The 17,007-nt window shown below is 40.8% G+C and overlaps 1 protein-coding gene across 20 annotated transcripts in view; it reads right to left on the bottom strand.

The window, feature by feature from the left end:
* Nucleotides 1–17,007, bottom strand: part of PCDH15 (protocadherin related 15) — a 1,100,829-nt gene that overhangs the window by 543,837 nt on the left and 539,985 nt on the right. For 18 of the 20 annotated variants that reach the window (XM_075423218.1, XM_075423232.1, XM_075423229.1 and 15 more), the window contains one exon: nt 11,866–11,913. The exons of the other annotated variants lie outside the window; for them this stretch is intronic. The gene's annotated coding sequence lies outside the window, so the exon portion shown is untranslated. The remainder of the gene's footprint in view (nt 1–11,865; nt 11,914–17,007) is intronic. 20 annotated transcript variants of the gene reach the window in all.

Genomic DNA, 17,007 nt, shown 5'->3' with positions numbered 1-17,007 from the left:
GGTTGCAAAGATGCTTTAAGGCATAGCTGGCAAACTCCTCAATAGGCATTCTTTTCTCTTTATTAAATGTATTCAATATTTTAACTCTCTCTCCCTTTCTAGACCTCCACAGTGATACATAACAGCAGCCATCATTTAAATTACACATTGATGGTGAATTTCTGTGATATATTACCCATTATGTTACATTAAACAGACAAAAAGTGGACTCTGTTATCATAACTGTTGAGACTGTTTTTCCTTCCATGTTGATTTACATCCATATAACCAACTTATCAACCTTGCAAATGTCAATCTGCACTGAGGCAAGAAGCTGTGAAGTTCTTAAGCAGACACTCTCCTTGGGACTGAAAGGTCAGTGTTTATGTTATTTATACTTACTGTAGAAATATTTTACTCTTAAGTTAGGGAGGACTTTCTCACTATCCATGGAAATAATCATTGAAGATTTTGACAAAGAAAAGTCAGGGCCTCAGACTAAATTAAATAAAAACATTCAAAAGAACTGATTTTGTTAAAGTGCAGACAGAAATATATAGAGAGAATAAACTCAGCAATGTAATAGCATCCTACTCAGAGGCAGAGTGTCCGTTTACTCAGGTATCCAGTGTCTCAGGCAGCAAGCCCAGATTTGGCTGCCAACTATTCCTGGGGAAGTCAAAACTGCAAAATCCACTAAGGTGGACTCTGACTGCCATGCAGGAAATATTCTTACTGGCACCAGTTTTCTACCAAGTTTAAATGTCCTTAAAAACATACTTTCCTTAATATTTCTCTGTCTCACTTCTCTTCTTGGAAACCCAAATAACTACTTCCCTAAGCGATGTTTTATAATTAAGTGACGTTATGGCGAAGGCAATAATAAATGAGGCTGGGGCTACCTGCTTGCAAAACTATGTAGTACAAGTAGGAGGAAAGATACGGGTTATTGGAGGAGCCTTATATTAGTTCAGATTCTAAGCAGAACCTGAACAATACTGATGAAAGGCTAATGCAAGCTTGAGGCTTCCAAATGAGACCTGCCATTACTTAACCGAGAATATCTGTAAACTGGATTAGCTCCAAATAATGATCCTGTTTATGTGCAAAAGCATGAGTCTGTAGCATAACTATCGGTGTATGTGAAAGAGTATGAAATGCATGAATAAAATATGTGGCCTATTAGCAAACTCATAATATCATGTACAAGAATATAAACTATTTAAGAAGAGACATCTAATAAACTGTAACTTCTGGTGCTGCTGGCTGGCTGTCTTGCGCTGTGATGCTATTTGATCAACAGTGTAACCAACATTATGTTCCTTATGGCATTGTTTTAGTAGAGAAAATGTAGAAGAACACAGCGAAAATAAGGCAAATTTGTGGCTGGAGAAGTCAAGCTCCATGGTTATCTGGAGAAATAGATGCAAGTGCATCCATCAACAGTAAGATGACAGCATGGCTGGAACACATCTTTAATGTGCAAGAACCACCACTCTGAGTGAAGAAACAGTAGCAATGCAGCTACTGCTGTAAAATTAATAAAAATATTCTTAGCTTCTGAAGAGTAAAGCCATTATTATTGTACCAAAGGACAGACCTGCCCTTAAGCTTTCTTGAACATATCAGTCTGTCTACTAATATAACAGATGGGCAAGCACGAAGGGAGGTCTCGACATCCTGCTCCACTCACATAAGGAAGCTTAAGTATAGCAGAGTTTACCATAAAGAACAGCAAAACCTTGTGGTGGTAGGCTTTGTGTTAAAAACGAAACAAAACCTAGACAGTTACCTGGTACTCCTATTCTGTACCTTGCTAACTCATTTCTTAAAAGTGAGAGCATGAATGTGCTTGAGAGCTCCTAGTAGCATAGGACATGTTGGCAAAACTGATTCCCAGACCAGCCAAATTGCCAGAAACCAGAAAACAGAGAGGTATAACGTTTTTTAAAACAAGTTAGTTCAATTATGGACATTAATTATTTTCACAGTAATATGGAAACATTTTTTTAAAAAGCCAGACAAATTCTCTAGGTATGAGGTTTCACAAATGAGCTGCATGTTGTTTAAAATAATTTCATAATTTCCCACTGTTTTTTAGCATATTGAAATGCAGTCTTCTCCCTTCTCTGTTAATTAATGTGAATTCTTTGGTTTACAACATACTTTCACCAGCAACTCTACTCTTGCATCAAAACCCTACCAGAATGTTTATCAGTAAACATTTATTTAATAACATGGATTTCTAAATCAGTTACTCTAATTTCAGTACTTTACCTCGGGAATAATTTGTGAGAGCTAAAAATTAACATATACAAATATTTTCTTGGTAATGTATAACTCTACAGCTATATTGCAAAAAAGCAAGCAAGGTAATAAGGGAATGGAAAATAGTACAGAAATACCTTAATGCTACTACGCAAATGAATTTTTTGCCTTTCAGTGGATATACTGTTTATAAAAAAGGGAAAGATTATAATCAAAGAAGGAATCTCCTATGAAGGTAGCCTTTCTGACTACATATACGAAGAGAGGTGAAAGGAGTCACCAAGCTAAATTGGGATTAGAGTTGGAAGCACTGTTAAGGTTAGCATTGCCTGGCTACATTTTAAGAACTTGGTCAGGCTACAAGTATGTACACAGAGTGAGGAAGGATACACCCCATGGCCACTGGGACAGCAAAGGCCACCGGGGCTGCTGTAGGGCTACTGCTTCAGAGCATGGAAGCTGAAAAACAAGAACTAGGGTTCAGGAATTCAGTCCACACCAGGAAAACAGATTACATTTGTTACTGAACCCACAAGGTGCTCCTGGGTTAGAGGTTAAGCTGATGAAGTTTGGGCATGACAGGTTTTGCTAATGAGAAATGTTGCTAGTGCAGGAATGCTTTGAGGATTTCCTGTGGAAGAGGCCACAGCTAATGGTGGCAATAGGCATGCCCCTGGTCTAAAATTATGAGATGGAAATCTCTGAAGGTAACATGATTAGAGATAGTTAGACCATTTTTCTGCTACTGGAATATTTTATAATTTTACCATGAAAACCATTTGAAAATCATATCCTTTTTTTGTGTGAAAACGCTACACAGAGACCGGGAAGTTGCATTTGTGTTCAAAGGAAGGGTAGTTGTATTTGCTGGGAAAACCACAATTTTGTCTGTCCTCACACAAGGCTTCTGGTCCTTGGCGTCCAATGTTAAATTCCTTTTCTTCATATAGCAGACCAGCAGGCAATTTTTACACACTAAGCTTCTGCTAAGGAGTTCACAATTTTCTATTTCACATTCACCACAATTAAATCAACTCTAGCTGCTAGTGTATTTTCTTTCTAAGGGAAAACTGTATTGGTTGTTGCTTTGACATGAATATTCTGCTGAGTTTTGCTGTTGGTTTCTTAAAATGAACAATTGCCCAGACTACTTTAATGTGTGACTCTTCTTAGCAAAGCACTCGCTGCTGCCGATGCCATTACCTGTGACTCAGCGGTCTACTGTTGCTGAGCCACTCTCCATCATCTTTGAAAGGTCCTGGAGGACAGGAGAGGTGCCCGAGGACTGGAGGAAAGCCAATGTCACTCCAGTCTTCAAAAAGAGCAAGAAGGAGTATCCAGGGAACTACAGGCCGGTCAGCCTCCCCTCCATCCCGGGAAAGATGATGAAACAGCTCATTCTAGAGGTCATCATCAAGCAAGTGGAGGAAAAGGTTATCAGGAGTAGTCAACATGGACTCACCATAGGGTACGAGGGGAGAGCAGTGGATGTTATCTACCTCGACTTCAGCAAGGCTTTCGACACAGTCTCCCATAACATCCTCCTAGGGAAGCTGAGGAAGTGTGGGCTGGATGAGTGGTCCGTGAGGTGGATTGAGAACTGGCTGAATGGCAGAACTCAGAGGGTTGTCATCAGCGGCACTGAGTCTAGTTGGAGGCCAGTAACTAGTGGTGCCCCCCAGGGGTCAGTACTGGGCCCAGTCTTGTTTAACTTCTTCATCAACGACCTGGATGAAGAGTTAGAGTGTACCCTCAGCAAGTTTGCTGATGACACAGGAGGAGTGGTGGATACACCAGAAGGCTGTGCTGTCATTTAGCGTGACCTGGACAGGCTGGAAAGTTGGGCAGAGAGGAAACTGATGAAATTCAACAAGGGTAAGTGCAGAGTCCTGCACCTGGGGGGGTACAACCCCATGCACAAGTACAGGCTCAGGGCGGACCTGCTGCAGAGCAGCTCTGCGGAGAGGGACCTGGGTGTCCTGGTGGACAACAGGTTGACTATAAGCCAGCAGTGTGCCCTGGTTTCCAAGAAAGCCAATGGCATCCTGGGGTGTATTAAGAAGAATGTGGCCAGCAGGTCAAGGGAGGTTCTCCTTCCCCTCTACTCTGCCCTAGTGAGGCCCCATCTGGAGTACTGTGTCCAGTTCTGGGCTCCCCAGTTCAAGAAAGATGAAGAGCTACTGGAGAGAGTCCAGCGGAGGGCTACGAGGATGGTGAGGGGACTGGAGCATCTGCCCTATGAGGAAAGGCTGAGGGAGCTGGGCTAGTTTAGCCTGAAGAAGAGAAGGCTGAGAGGGGACCTAATAAATACTTACAAATATCTTAAGGGAGGATGGGGCCAAACTCTTTTCAGTGGTACCCAGTGACAGGACAAGGGGCAATGGGCACAAACTGAAGCATAGGAAATTCCATCTGAACATGAGGAAGAACTTCTTCCCTCTGAGGGTGACGGAGCACTGGAACAGGTTGCCCAGGGAGGTTGTGGAGTCTCCCTCTCTGGAGATATTCAAGACCTGCCTGGACAAGGTCCTGTGCAGCCTACTGTAGGTGACCCTGCTTCGGCAGGAGGGTTGGACTAGATGACCCACAGAGGTCCCTTCCAAACCGTACCATTCTGTCATTCTGTGATTCTGTGATACTCTATGGGGCCACTCTCAAAAGAAGACACTGTCTTTTTTCATGTTACTCTCAAAATGAAACTTCCTTTATTAAGAAACAATGTCCTTGGCTGAAAATTGTGAACTGCCAGGCCAGCAGTGCACGTGCCAAGCAACCTGGGCATTACATTGACAACAGAACAGAAAACATGTATCCTAAGGATGATTCTGTAAAAAGAATAAAGCTAAAGATATTCTGTAGCTGAAGCTGTTTCTGGGATGAGTCTTTCAAAGTTTTACCCACCTTTTATCACTTCATCTATGCACTCCTACACACAATGTCCTTCTACATCCTCTTCCTCTCCTTTCTCTTTTATTTATCTTCAAAATAGGCTAAATGACTTGTTTAGGATGGAGGATCCCCAAATTAATTTTTGTTACAGTACTAGAGAGGAAGAAAGCTCTGTTCAAAAAATGCATTCTGCAAATGAAAGCCTTTGCTCTTTGCTGGAGTCCTGACATTGCTTTTGCAAATGCCCAGGAGGCTGGCTGGCTCCTATTCCCTTTCAGCTAACCTCATTGCAAAGCCACTCCATTATTTGCAAATTGTTCAGAATGCAGAGGCATGTTTGTTTGTTGGTTTGAATAATCGAGAATATATTATGCATTCCCTGCATTATTTATATTGGCCACTTATAAGTTGGTATTTATTTATTTAAAGTTTCCATCTGTAGGTTCTGGCTACTTTTCAAAATCTGCCCCTTCAATCATGTTTCAAATGGATATCTGTTCTCCCAGAACATCTGTCCTTTAGGGTCCTACTATATGTAACCTAACAGTGACACAATTTTTCATCTTATTATATGTGTACAGTTTTCTGTTTGTTTTTAAAATCCCTGGAATCAACTCATAATATTAGAGCTTCTTTTCATTGTAAAAAATAAACTATTAGTTTCAAGTCCTCATTACTTTTTCAGTCCTGACAAGAATGTTAATACTGTATTTGCAATGACAGACCTCAGGATAGGGAAATATTTTCCACTGCTCTAAATCTGTTTTAAAAAACAAGTCTGTGAAAATGCGTTAGTTCAGATGACCATGGGTCTTATATTGATAACCTCCTTTTATTAGAGTAAGAGATCTCCACAAGATTATTTGTATAAATTAAGATGCTTTAAAATGACAGAATATGCTTGGAGATTTCTACTATCTATGCTGTAGCTCCACATATTTTTAGATCCCAACATATCTAACATTATTGTGTAGTGAACGTAAATTCAGCCTACTGCATCAAAGTGTCACGATCCACATTTTTGTTAGGAGGAGTCATTCCTCCAGGGATGTCCACAGAACAACATGAAGGTATAAGCAGACTGTGGACAAGCAATAGTAATTTATCTCTAGCTGCCACTGCTAACTCTATTAGTAAAAACATGGCATCATGTTTTTACATGTACAAGCCTGAAGACTTGTTGCCCAGTGCTGAATATCTTTACCACAACTTCATATTTTGTATAATGTATCTTTACAGTTATTATGGTTTGCCATAGATGACAGCAAGAGCAGGTATGTTCCAAGCAGGTCTTACACTCCACATGTTTTTAATTTCTGTGTTTTATCAGTAGTTCTGAAGAGCCACTGTAATCTATACATAGCTGAAGAATTATGCACAAAACTGTATGTATTATTGTTTCTGTTGTCCTTCTTAAGGTAGCACCAGAATTACTGCTGGCATGACAGTTCAGCTTCTGCATTGTTATCTGTCGTGTGCCTGTGCGCTCCAAAGCCAGCTGTGTGCTTCCTGAGTTGGCAGGAGTCAAAGTGCAGATGTAAGAGATTTATCCTCTGAGGGAAGACAGCTTTTCAACCACTTTCAGATAAATGCTAAGCACATAGGCTTTGAATCCAACTAATGAATTCAGTGTGTGCACTAGAACACAGGCTTGGAAAGAACCAAATGTGTCACCAATCCCCACTAACTGCAAGCAAACATACAATAAATTTTAACCTGCACGATGTCATAGTCTGCCCTTTCTCTAATTATGACCTTTAGGAGATGAGCTGAAAAGTGTCAGAAATTATAGTATATGACAGGAAAAGTGGAGGAGGTAAGGGGAGGGTACGACTGATGTCATAGCACTCTGAGGTGGCTGAATATGTTACATGAAAACATCTGTAAGACCCTACATGACCAGTCCAACTATGCCGGAGGAAGGGAAGCATCCCAGAAATAAAGTAAGCATCAAGGCAAAAAGGTCCTCCTGGACTCTTGAGGCAACTTGTGAAGTCTCAAGGCAGAGGAATAATCAAACACAGTATTATTGTACAACAATAAATACAACTGACAGATAGTTCAAGTCTGTTTCCTTCAAAGCTTAGGGACATCCATAAATTGGGTGCCCAGCTCCCGATGTTGCAAGCCGTTACTGAGAACTGCAGGTGCACTTCCACGCTATAATCTCATACCTCCCATAAATTTCATCTTGAGAAAGCAGTGGTTTTGTGTCCCAGCTGCACTTGGAAAGCCCTTCTAGAATTCCACTCATCTCTCTAGTTAATATGTCTTTTTCTAATTTCCAGTCTAAACATACTCAAGATACACTTCAGTCCACTTGATTTTCTATCCACATTATGATGTTCTATTCCCTCACCCATATTTGAACCCTCAATGTATTTTTAAAAAGTAAACATCTCTCTATTTTGCTACAAAAATGAGTAAATGCCAATCAGTCCTGTAACAGGGAGGTATGGGGGCACACCATGCAATTATTCATCCTTCTCTACAACTCTCCAAGTTTAAATAGATCTTCTTCTGATGACAAGCAACCACATATGACAGTTTCAATGAGCCATGTACAAGTGGGCAAACACTTCCCTGTTCCTACTTGCTAGGCACACCCTGAAATCCCTTTCAGCAGTCTGTGTTTTTTAGTATCTCCGTCAACTTTGGCTCTTTGGTTCTCTCATTTTAAGCTCCATAGCAACCTTTGAACAGCCCTTCACAGCAGGGTCCATCAAGCCCAGTAGTCCCTCTCTGATGGTAGCAGCTCCTAACGAAGAGCAGAACTATCCATCCTATGGGAGAAATTCCCAAAACTACCACCTGACCCCCAAACACTTGCAGTTCACTCACTTCCTGAACAAAAAGTAAAGTCTTTATACTTCTCAGGCCCTCTTATGCTTTCCTTCCATAAATGTGTCCTGTTGCTGTGTGCAACTATGCGAAAAGCTAACACTCACCTCCTGCCATAACTCGGACTCCATGCTAATCACCACTGGCTAGGGAGGCCCCTCCCTTCTATGTGCTGCCCACTCATCAGCCTTTAAGTTCACTCCCTGCCTCTGACTCTGGAAATGAGAACACCCAGCAGGACCCCACTCGCTCTCAGCAGCCCCCAGGGAGTTGTTCAGACTTCCATCTCTTTCCCATGCCAAGGAATGCTACACTATTTAATCTTTCCTTGGAAGAAATCTGTGTCGTGTTCCATCCTCCAAACTTTCCTAGGTCCTGTTACACCTTTTTGAGATGGAGAGAACTGTACACTACCTGAGATGCAAGAGAAACATAGGCTTACACAGAGGCAATGTGACATTTTCAGGATATTTTTGGTACCTTTCCCATTATACTACTTGCTTTTATAATCATTACTGACACCAAAGTTATCATTTTCAATACTAAAGTTAACATTCTCAGAAAAACATCTTTTATATTTTAGAGCTCTAGCTATGCCCAACATAATGGTTAGTGAGTGGCAGTGGTTAGCTCAGCATTCATCACCTCACGTGTGGGTTTTTTGTTGTCTTCACTTTGCATCCATCTCCAGCAAATTTCACCTGCCTTTGCCTTGCCCGGGCAATTTGTTTTGCTTGATCCCTCTGCAGTTTTCCACAGCCAGCACTCATCTTCAGTGCTCTGAATAAAAGCATCGTCAGCACACTCTGTCATCTTTTCCAGTTCATTTATCAGTTGAGTATCACAGGTTTACACACAGATTCTTTTGAGACCCTATCGCCATCATCCTCTCATTCAGAAAACTGATCAGTTAGTGCTACCTTCTGTTTCCTATCTTTTGACCGATTTTTTGTTGATCTGTAGAGTATTCTTTTTATCTGACGGAAGTGCAGATTCTTAAGTGTACAGTAATGAAGTACCGCTTTCTCATCCTTTTGGCTTTAATCACTAATCCTCAGAGGGTCAGCCACAGAGTACAGCATACCCATATTTCACTGGGGAGGAGCCATTTTTGGATTAATTTCCTCCTTTTTACCACCATGACGTCATTTTGGCATGACTCTGGGGCTGCTGCTCTGGAGGTGGAATTGTGCTAAAATGCCCTGTCTTTTTCCTCTTTCTCAGTGGAGGTCTTCAGCTAAATGAAGGATTGTTGAGAGACGACTGTGAAGGTAGAGTGTCAGTGAACCTTTCAGCATTCCTGAATTCCTCCAAGCAGCTAACCTTGAGGACACTGAGCTCTCCTCCTAGTCAGCACACATCTGTCAGTGCCACATAAAATAGATGCTCAATACATTTGACACACACTTTAGTAAGCTGGACCCCCACACCATGAGCTGGCTCTGACTGTAATTCTGTGAGGCGGATGAGCACTGATTGCATTAGTTTGCCGTTGTAGCAGGCTGATCTGACCTGCAGTAAGTGTTTTGCGTCTCCCTGCCCTTCCATTGCCAAAACTGTACAGTTGTATCCACCAGCTACCTCCTGGGCCTCCCCTCACTTCATTACAGTTCTTGCTCTACCTCCAGCTCTGTATCTGTGTCTGAGCTTCTGCTACAGCTACACTCATCCGAGATGAGGTTTCTTACTTCAATGACTGCTCACTTAGTGCCTGAGATCTGCACTGGCTTGTTTCCAGGTTTTTGGTTTGTTTGGGGATTTTTGGAGTGGAGGCAGGTGGGCTGGTTATATGAAGTTCAGTTCCTCAGCTGCTACAGCAACCTACTTTTTGGTAGTCTGGCAACTTCCTACTCCTAATGCAAGGTTACTGTTCACACCTGCAGCTGCTTCAAACTTTACAGCGTAAGATTTGGAATGTGATATTTAGAATCCAAGATTTTATCATAATTTATAGAATTTGAATACCTAGTGTCTAAACTATTTAGAGTAAATTGCAACCCTGTGGTAAGCAGGTGTTCATGAAAATTACGTAGATTATGAAAGCTTCAGCTATGTGCTACAACCACTTTCATTTAAAAAAAGTTGAACTTCCATATGCTGAAACTCATTTATAGCAACCCCTCCCGCTATTAGTCCCTAACAGAATGGTAGTGCATTTATTATTATTTTATCCTGCCTTTGTTATACTATTCCACAGAGTCCACAAAATTCTTCTGTATAGTACTTCTGTCCTTCACAGCATTACAGGAGTTTAAAAAGCTGTATCAAAGACCTTGTGCCAAGGTTACTAAAGGAAGTATTACAGAGGACTGGTCACAAGACCTGTCCCTTATGAATACTTCTAATAACTCCCCTGTAACCTGGTAACTCATCTCTCAGTGCATCCTGTCACAGTCCCTTCTTTTCCCACCTCCTTATCTGCCTAAGCCAGCTTCTTATAATTCCTATATTAATCTGCACCATCTCCACTTTAAATAATAATTTCCTTTGGGAACTGTACTGAATGAATGCTTCCTATAAATCCAGATAGTTTAGCCCACCGCATTATTGTAGTCTGAGATGTTCACTATCTCGGCAAAAAAATCCATTAAGTTAGTCTGACAAAATCTCCTTCTGATCAGAATTTTGTGTTTCATCTCACTTTTCACTTATGATGATGTTCTTGACTACTCTTTGTTCAAAACCTGTCCTAAGACCTTACACAGTGTTGAAATAACCTAATTTGCATGTACTTTTCAGGATTTCTTTTTTGCTTTTTTTGCATATGTTAGTATTCACCAGAGTGCATAATCCCCATACTGAAACAAACATCACGAGTTCTTGCTAGTAGACGCCTGGTGGCCACAGGTAAAATCAGAAAAGTAACGTATTCAGTTTCTACAAAGCAGGTAACTCACGAAAACGAGAGCTTTCCTTTTCTTTGCTCATCCTTAAATAAATAATGCAGACTCAACAACAAAAACTCCCAACAGAAAGGAGACTGGACGTTTAGTATTCCAAGATGATCTTACAGCTTACTATTTCAATAGCAATATTAAACCAACAGTGTGGCATTTAGAAGTGGAATGGAAATACTGCCATGATAATTGCTTTGGCAAGAATTAGTGCATGTCATTTTAGAACAACTGCTTAATATTGTTCATTAACTTTTTCATCTGATAGCACTGGTGTGCTACCTTGTTCATACATTATCTGTATTTTTCATAGGAAAGAAAATATTTTTTTTCATTGCAGTTTACATTGCCATCTTAGTTCAGTGCAACTTGCCAAGAAAAAGCAACATGACTTATTTCCACCTTCTCCTATCTTGCTACTCTTTGTTTCAAGTCCCAGTTAGAAATCTACAGGCAAAAATATTACTTGAAGAGAGATAACTCTGGACATGATATATGTATTTCCAACAAAACCAACTGTCTTTTCCCTGTGGTACAACAGAGTTGCTGAGCTGATTTCCATCTTGTGATTCATATCATCAGCTAAATTCTTAGTGCCATGGAGCATGCAGCAGCCATCATTCCAAAAGCCTCCTATGGACAGATCTTCTATCATTTCCCCACAACATTTTCTGAGTTAGTATTTCAAAGACACGACCTTCTGTCGCTCGCAAGTGTATCATGTAAGCATTATTCCCAGCATATAAATTTATATAGACATCTTAAAACATTGTTACTAAATTTAAAACCAGAAAACCAAAAGATGAGGAATATAAGGAAAAAATATGTAGTTTTCAGGAAGTACAGTGGGCTAAGCGGCAAATGAAAAAACCAACTCATCCCGATGTGAACTCAGCCTCAAGGAATGCAGGTTATTAAGTGGATTACTGGAGAGGGTATTTTGGAAATCACTGTCACCAAAAGCATGCCCGTATTAAAAGGGAAATTATGATACCTTAATTGCACTTCTCAGCCATAGTTGTAGAGATTATATGCTGATCACCTGGAAAGCAGAAAACAGAAGATAAATAATATTGTTCATATTTTAATTACTGATTAAGAAGAGCAACTAATATCACATATTTATCCTTTATTAAAATAGTTTTAGCCTTCCAAACAAATAAAGAAGAGCAGAATACATAGTTTTCGATATCTGCTATTTTATTCCTGATAAAGGTAGCTTCAAGTAAGAAAAATAACAAGAAAACCACACCTGAGGTTTTCATTAAAGTAGTTTACATATTTTCATGAAGGCTCTCAACTCAGAAACCAAGGAAAAATTCATAAAACCATTTATTCTTGTAAAATATCTACCCTAAAACATATCTATCAGACACTTATCTGTAATTTGTTTAGACTTCTATATTCTCTGTCCTTCCCCAACGTGAAATATTTAACAGTAAAATCTCTTAACTGGTGGTTCACAGCCCTTTGCTATGTGCTGTGAGTGCTCCCTGGGATGCAGAACACAGCCTGGTGGGCATAGGAGTATTTTGGGGGCTGTTTCTCCCACGTTTACCCAGGTGAGACTGTGCCATGCAGAAACTTGGAATACCCACAGAGGTTGAGGGATTCAAGAAGCATTTGGGCCTCCAGGCACAGACTGTCAGGGCTGGAGGTTTCACCTTTCTCACAGCTCCAAGGGGAAACTTGCAAGGATCTCCACCAAGGAGTGCCTTCTAGTGGGCACAGGGCAGAGACCCCAGGGCTCCTAATGGTGTGAGACCTCGAATAACAGGGGGCAGGGGCATCAGGAACCCACTGGGGAACCCGGGTGGTCACTGGCTACGTTCCCATTTTTCCCCTCCGTAGCTACCCCTCTTGCCTCATCATGGTTATATCTTGTGCCAAACTTTTGGAAGTGCATAAGATCACTAGCTATCAGCATAGTGGTACCTACATCAAGGAACAGCATTGTTTAGTTTGCTGAGTCTTTGACAAAGTGTGACTGTAAATTACCCATATTCAACAGAATTAAACCTAAACCAAGACAGCAGCTCTAAATGCTTCCAGACTTCAAGGCTCCACACAGCAAAAAGCTCGGGGATGGAGCCAAGTTTGAAACTGTATTTGAACAGGACCTTTTATTTTGGGGTGCAGATTATAAGTTGTTATTGTTTGGCCTTAAAAATGAATCATACAGCTGCTGGGCTCATTTCACCTCTATTATTTGGCAAAAGAGAGCATCTGTCAGCATTATCTTTGGACAATTTCACATGAAGCAAAGAAATTTTGCAGGTTGCGGCTTTCTCTTTTACTTTAGTATTTCTAAGTTATTTAAGTAATAGGACCCAACTGTCCAGAATATGCAAAGAGCTATGACTTGACCACTAAAAGAACAAAACTTATTCTCAGGGCTATTAATTGATAGCACAGAAGCCATTTGTTATATTTGAGTTAGCCAGCCTGCTGTGCTCTTAAAGCAGAAAGCAGGTATATTTGGGTACACATGGTTTGCTTTGCAATAATGGAAACTGTTTTTCTGTTCTGAGGTGGAACAAATACATTAGATTGGGTAGTCAGATTTATAAAATAAGTCTCTGCTTTTAAGGCTGATGGAAAGTTGTGGAAATACATGGATATTGTGCTGACTTCAAAGAAAACACCACATAAGGGGAAACCACACAGTATTTTATTAGCCTCCAAAATAACTGTTTAAGTAAAAATTGCTAAGCTTCATTAACAAGACATCACATGTGTGTGGGAGTATGTAACTTATTCCCAGAAGAGGTCTGCTTGACCAAAATAATTTCTCTATACTGTGTATATGCACACAGACACAAGCAGACACGCATATATATACACACAAGGAAAAAAAAGTACAACCAGACAAAAATAAGGAATAAACAACATTCAGTTCATTACAACAAGTATTTGTTCATATTTCTGAAGACATCAAACAATTCTACAATATTTTTCAAGAAAAAAATTGTTTCCAGCATATATATTACTGAAACTTACTCCTGAAAGAACTCATATTCTTTCCCTTCAACAGTTGCTATAAAATCGAGGATGGGAGGATAGCTGCTCATCGAGCATGTGCACTGGTCTGTATGAAATACAGGCATGTTCTACCAACACCATGGTTACCAGCGATTCAACATTGCACAAAAATAATTATATATTTCACCCACAAAAATCCACAGCATTAAGGCTGCAATTAGTTTGTCCAGAGAATGACCAGTCTTCCATGCATGCAGTACAGGGAAAGGAACAAAATGCATTGTATTTGCCATGGGAACAGAATTTACTACTTGCTTTACTAAGAGATTTATGCCTATTGTCGGCAGATTTTATGATAAATCATCGTCATTTTGCATTTTTGTAATGAAGATGCATCATGCTGTGTGCTGTTCACACACTGTAGAACACTTTTCCTCTAATCATCAAGCACTTTTAGTTCTGTATATTATTTATACAAAACAATAGGCTGTTTAGATTGTGACTGTTTTAGATTTTAGCATTAAAAAAAAAAGACAGACACTTCATCTCTGAGTTTTCTACAACACAGCTACAGACTGTGGCTATTACATCAGCCTGTGACTTAGTGCAAGAGGCGCAGATGAAAGCAGGTAGTGCTGTAGCCATTTCATCTACACAATCTATAATTTGGGGTTTTCCTTTGGATTTTACATCCCCACCATACACATGGTTCAAAGTTATGTGAAGGATGAGTCACTCATTTGGAGTATCACATTGCTGTTAGAGGGAGCAGGGCATTTTGTGTCACTGGAATGGGGATTCTGGTTTATTTTCCTCTAAAAGGAACTTCATTCACATGCACCAGAACACTCTGAATTGACCCAAAATGCAATAAACAGGAACTATTGAAGGATAGCTCATGGCAGGGGGGTTGGAACCAAATGATCTTTAAGGTCCCTTCCAACCCTTACCATTCTATGATCCTGTGATTCACTTCAAAACGGTGCTATTGCTCCAAACCTTTAACTGTTTCTCTTCCCAAGATGAAGTGATGGAATATATTAAGAGAAACACACTAACATGGTAGGGATAAGGCAAGAACACGCTTTCACACAATTCAGTGCCCTCTCCTAGACCTTGTCTGCAAGTATCACATAATATCATAATTCACCCTGAACAGCAAGAGTTGGGGGGATCCTTCAGCTTGCAGCGACGACTTGGTCATCTAGTAAGCAACCATTAAGCCCCCATACCTATTGGAAACTGGACATTGGGCCTTTTATTTCTTTGCTGTCCTTTCAGCAATGGAAGAATCAGTGAAAGGTGTGCTGAAATTCTGTTGTCATGTAACCACACTTCCTTGTAACCAGCAGATGTACACATTTATTTTGAACTAGAGATGAAGCACAAATGACATGTTGGTACAATAATTTCAACATACTGTGTGCTGACTAAATACATTTTCAAGGCTGTAATTCAAGACCAGCTTAATTTCTACAGTTGATGACTACCTCAAAAACAACTCCTGTCATTAAATCAGGAACATTTTTTTGTATATTTCTATGATCCTCACTTTTGAGGACAGCCTTATCCTCCTTTCTTAATAATACAATAAAATATTTCACCTAAAGGAGAGGAAAAGGCCGAGTCTGGGAAGAAAAAAGTTAAAGAGGTCTCTGTTCCCAGCAAAACCCACAAGCAATGTGAAACCCTGAAGGACAGGCTTAGTCTGTAGTCCTGCCCAGCTGCTTATAATTTTTCATTTTGTGAAGACCAAAGGAATCGCCGGGAAAGTACAAATGCTAGAATTTGAGTATACCAAGGATTCATTTCTCATTTTTCCTGAAGTGGGTTCCTGGCCTTTTGAAACAGACATCTGCTGACTCTCCTGGTATACTGAACTTATGAGTTTACATTGGCCAAGAATTGGGGCTTTGATCCAGTGAAATTGGTTATATTCTAGACAGTGTTGAAGGACTCGCTGCCACTTTGTGCATCTGCCCTCACTCAGTTTTAATTGCCAGATCTGACAACTGCTTAGGTACGTCCTGTTGAAGACTGGTAGTATGTTTCCAAACTTTGATATACAGCCAAATACTGACAGTTGTAGCCAGTGGTTAAGAATAAGCTGCAACCAGGTTTGGGGATGGGAACCAGACACCAAAGCAGAGGCAACAGCAACAGGGATAAAGTCAAGGCACACCCAACTAAACTGAAGCAGAACTGGCCTTAAAATTCACAAAATCAAAAATTCTTTCCCATAAGAAGGTCAGGGTTTCAAGCAAAGAGTCATGTGGGCAGATCAGGACACCAAGAGCAGGAACCTGGAATGGAGAGGAAGGTGCCAGAGCATGACCAAGCCTAGAGAGCAGAGACAGACACAAGAACCAAGGGCTAGAAAGAAGGATCCCGAAGGCGAGATTGCTGACTCTGGAGTCCAGTGCCCAGGAAAGGCTGCCCCACAGCATGGTGATCAGACTGACATTAGAAATGGTAAAGTTTGAACCTTTCCCGTGGGATGACCTCAGCCCTTCTCAGCTCTCCTCCAAGCAGGAAAGTACTTCTCATCATTAATAGCACTCCTTGCCCCTTCTCACTGCTTAGTTTAAAGCATTCCTGATGTTGCTGAGTGGCATCTATTTGGGCTGTGCAGGCTCCATTACCACTTAACAGAAAAATCAGTACAAATCTCTGTCATATTGCTAAGCCTGAGAAATACTGCTTGTGTCCAAAACGCTACAGACTGTCTAGGTCAGTCTTCTGTTTGGGGTAGTGATGGGTTCAGTGGCTGCCTATGTGCTGTCAGTATCTGGTTGGGGTTTCTGATTGGGGCTTAGTGTTCATGTTAGGGCCAGGGGGGTTCGACTTACCTTTTAGAATCAGGGTTACAGATTAGAGTGGGGCAGGGCATGAGGGTGAGGGTCTCTGCCTAAGATTTCTAGTTAGCAGGGAGGGAATAGGCTAAATTTCTCAGTTAGGGGTTTGGATTAGAGTGGGGGGTTAGGGCTAGGCTTAGGGGTAGCATTTCAAGGCTAGGGATCAGGGCTAGTGTTTGGGGTAAATGCTTGGGTTCAGCTTTGAAGTGGGGGTTTGGGGTTTGGCATTAAAATAGAAGACTGAGGCAATGGCTAGAGGAAAGCTTTAAAGTAAAGGTTAGGGCGGATGCTGGGACAGG

The sequence above is a fragment of the Opisthocomus hoazin genome, chromosome 6 (genome assembly GCF_030867145.1).
Source record: "Opisthocomus hoazin isolate bOpiHoa1 chromosome 6, bOpiHoa1.hap1, whole genome shotgun sequence".
Classification (NCBI taxonomy): Eukaryota; Metazoa; Chordata; class Aves; order Opisthocomiformes; family Opisthocomidae; genus Opisthocomus; species Opisthocomus hoazin.
This window is presented reverse-complemented; position numbering and strand designations above follow the sequence as displayed.